The sequence below is a fragment of the Capricornis sumatraensis genome, chromosome 7, assembly GCF_032405125.1.
Source record: "Capricornis sumatraensis isolate serow.1 chromosome 7, serow.2, whole genome shotgun sequence".
NCBI classification, from domain to species: Eukaryota; Metazoa; Chordata; class Mammalia; order Artiodactyla; family Bovidae; genus Capricornis; species Capricornis sumatraensis.
The window spans coordinates 6751929-6756202 of record NC_091075.1 but is presented as its reverse complement, the minus strand read 5'-3'; the positions used below and the strand labels follow the sequence as shown (position 1 = coordinate 6756202).

General features: G+C 36.1%; 1 non-coding gene across 1 annotated transcript; it reads left to right on the top strand.

The window, feature by feature from the left end:
- The first annotated feature begins 3240 nt into the window (after positions 1-3240).
- LOC138082520 (U6 spliceosomal RNA) lies at positions 3241-3345 on the top strand. The gene has a single exon (XR_011145145.1). It is a non-coding gene; the product is annotated as a U6 spliceosomal RNA (small nuclear RNA).
- The last annotated feature ends 929 nt before the right edge of the window (positions 3346-4274 follow it).

The following is a 4274-nucleotide window of genomic DNA, read 5'->3' as shown; positions in this document are numbered from 1 at the left end:
ATCCAGAAGTTCTTAAACAGAGCTTTTTAAGAATCCTAGCCTTTAATACTTTGGAAAAGGGTTGAAATTTAACAATGGACTCTGGTATTTTCTTCTGTGTAAAGAAAGTATTTAGCCAGAGGATAAAATATTTGTAATTTTAAGTGCTTTTTCCTATCATTTTTATCAACTTTGGTCATTTTATAATTTCTTCATTTACTATTGTTTTATGACTGATTGAATGGGTACACTACATACTTTCAGTGGTTGTGATTTACTATATAACCTAATTTAAAATCTGTTACCCATTAGTTTGATGGAATTAAATAGATCCATATTCCTCAAAATAATGCTGATTTACAAAACTTCTGAAATCTGAACAAGTTTGAGAACAGTTTATCAAGTCCAGTCACCTTGTTTTTGATTAAACATAAATGTTATGATTTATGTTAGAAATAACATACAACCATATGTTAGAAATAAGGTTACAGAAAAAAAAAAAAAAAGATAAGACTATAACCTGAGTGTTCCACCTCATAGTAACCTTCCTTTCATTGAAGTTGATATTTTTGTAGACTACAGAGATTATTTCTTATGCTAACTGTCAAATTCATAGATTATAACCTTTTGTGCATAGAAAAATGGAAAACATATATACACAGCTACATTTGCCCTAAGAAATAGCTGTGCTTTCTCTGGTGTGTTTGTAGGTAAAAATGTAAACATAATTTAGACCTGGAAGTCCACTACTAAAAATTAAAGGAAATATAAACATTCGTGGCCACAAAAAGAAAAGAACATTCACAAGTTTGCAGACGTGCCATGACATTTGGCTAAAAGAATAATTAATGCAACCAAGGAAGAAAGAAAGTAAAAATAAACAAAATAAACAGCTCTTAAGGAGTAAAAGGAATTTTTAGTTTCCCAAATTAGACAAATTAATCTCTGATTCTCAGAGGTGAAGGATGTTTACACAGTATTTTAGAGTATTTAACAAAGATTGGGATCAGAGATGAATTAAAGCCTACCCTCATCTAGGTCACACTTGGGAACTTTCTTCCAACAGTAGATAATGGTGCTTGCCTGTGGTCAACCCTAGTAGTGGTGGCGGTTTAGTCACTAAGCCATGTCTGATTCTTGAGGCTCCATGGACAGTAGTTCTTCAGGCTCCCCTGTCCTTGGGATTTCCCAGGCAAGAATATTGGCGTGGGTTACAATTTCCTTCTCTAGGGGATCTTCCCGACCCAGGGACCAAACCCATGGTCTCCTGCAGGCATCTTCCTGTATTGCAGGCATATTCTTTACCAACTGAGGCACCAGGGAAGCCTGGCCAACCCTACGACTAGGACCTAACTAAGAGTCAGATCCCCTGGCTTTAGTGGAGAGCTAACAATGGAGAACTGTTAGCTTTGCAGGTGTAGGCAATTTAGCTCCTAAGGCTTGTATTTCTACAACAGGGAAAATTATGCTTTTAAGACATTTCTTACAGCTCTATAATCTAGAAAGAGATCAGAAGAAGCTCTTCTTGTCTCTCTTTCCAAAAGAAACTTTATTAACTTCTGGCTCAAGACAACAAAATTTGTTATCAAATTCAGATAATCAGTCAATTAAGACCAGTGAGTATATTCATTCTCTGTTAATGAAAAAGATAATCCCAAAGACAATTTATTGATCAGGAATTTAATTACTTTAGTACTACTAGATTTTACTACTTTCTAGGAGTTCATAAAAGTTGCATTAAATACTAATTAAATTAATATCAAGTGGGAAACAAGATATGAATTGGCAATCATGGGATGGAAAGATGTTTTACATTATGTAAAGGACTGTCTGAATTATCTGCAATAACAACTGACATTTATTCAGTGTCTATAATGTGTCAAAATTTTCACATACATTCTCTCTGCTTCAAGCCAGAAAGTATGCGTTGTTTTCTTTTTTAGCTGAAAAAACCAAGTCTCATAACCTAGCTCAAGCCCAGGTCTGTGTGGTCCCAAAGCTCTTTCTTTTTTTAAAAAAAATGTAAATTTATTTATTTTAATTGGAGGTTAATTACTTTACAATATTGTATTGGTTTTGCCATACATCAACATGAATCCTCATCACTCAGTCTCCCTGCTCAGAGGGGAAGTTGGAAAAGGGCTGGGAAAAGAGGATAGAAAGAGCTATGGTGGGGAAAAAAGCTCCAAATTTCAAAACCCAGGAGAAACAGACACTTTTGCTTCCGACACCTCCTGGGAATTGATTTCTAACAGTACAAATGTGGTTCAATGACTATTGCTGGCCCCACCAAAGGGTCTACCTGCTTATAGATGCCCAACATAGACCAAACAGAATTAGAAACTAAAGGTATACAAGGGAAACAAAGATCGATATTTGGATGAATGATATCAAAATCTTCTCTATTCTAGAGAAGTAGAAGAAATCATAAAAAATGGCCATGATTTTTTTAAGTTAAGAAATACAGAAATAAAAGATAAAATTTGGAAATCATAACTTTGTCTAGTTCAAAGTTGAGAACCGTCACTTGGGAGTGGCTACTAGAAGCTATACAGGGATTTAACCACTCAGGCCTGTGGGTTGTGCAACTTTGCTTAAATGACCTATTGATTTTTCAGTTGAACTATTTTAAAAACTCTTTTGATAAATGAATTTCATTCCTAAAAACTGGCTATTATGATTTCACTATATTCCCAATGTACTTGGAGATGTAGAGGATATTAAAAGAGTGATCAGAAATTAAATATAGTTCTTTCTTTTGCTCAGTGGGAAGAAATTTACTTCTATGATTACATAATCTTTGCTTTTTTCATGTAGGGGACTCAGCTCTAATAAACTTTTGATTAACAGTTCAGTAGTTTGAGAAGACAATACCAAAATGAGGTCTATTGAAAACCCACTCCTTGTATTAGTGGGATAATTAATTTATGTCATGACTATAGGCCAAAAGGGAAGAGCTGGTACACTAATTCAGTTTGGTACACTCTGGTTGAAAACTTATTTCTTTATAATTCATTGGTATGCATTACTTAAAGATGTGATTTTGAAAAAGTCAAAGTAAAAACATCTTTAAAGCAATTTTTCATTTCTCCATTTAGTTTCTTTTTGAACTAAAAACAGCAATAATTATCTAGTCTTACTTCTCTTTCCATTTGATCTGAGATGTTTAGCATGTGTTCCATAAAAGTAAGAAGTGTTAAGGTTAACAAACTTAGAAAGCTCTCAATACTTTTGCCTTTCAAAAAAAAAATTTTTTTTCCAGAGATCATTTTTAGCAGCACATACACTAAAATCAGAATGATTCAGAGGTTAGCATGGCTCCTGTGTGAGAATGATACACAAATTCATGAAGTGTTCCACATTTTTAGACATAGAGAACAAATTTATGGACATGGCGGGGCCATGAGGAGGGTAGGAGAGGGTGAGATGTATGGAGAGAATAACATGGAAGCTTATATTACCATATGTATAATAGATAACCAATGGGAATTTTCTCTATTATTCAAGAACTCAAACAGGTGTGGAATGGAGAGGGAGATGAGAAGGAGGTTCAAGAGGGAGGGAACATGAGTATACCTGTGGCTGATTCATGTTGATATCTGGCTGCTGTTACTAAGTCGCTTCAGTCGTATCCAACTCTGTGTGACCCCGTAGATGGCAGCCCACCAGGCTCCTCCATCCCTGGGATTCTCCAGGCAAGAACACTGGAGTGGGTTGCGATTTCCTTCTCCAATGCATGAAAGTGAAAAGTGAAATTGAAGTCACTCAGTCATGTCCAACTCTTTGCAACCCCATGAACTGTAGCACACCAGGTCTCCTTGTCCATCACCAACGCCCGGAGTCCATCCAAACCCATGTCCATTGAGTTGGTGATGCCATCCAACCATCTCATCCTCTGTCATCCCCTTCTCCACTTGCCCTCAATCTTTCCCAGCATCAGGGTCTTCTCAAATGAGTCAGCTCTTTGCATCAGGTACCCAAAGTATTGGAGTTTCAGCTTCAATATCAGTCCTTCCAAAGAACACCCAGGACTAATCTCCTTTAGGATGGACTGGTTGGATCTCCTTGCAGTCCAAGGGACTCTCAAGAGTCTTCTTCAACAACACAGTTCAAAAGCATCAATTCTTCAGTGCTCAGCTTTCTTTATAGTCAATCTCTCACATCAATACGTGACTACTGGAAAAACCATAGTCTTGATAGATGGACCTTTGTTAGCAAACTAATGTCTCTGCTTTTGAATATGCTATCTAGGTTGGTCATAACTTTCTTTCAAAGGAGCAAGCATCTTTTAATAT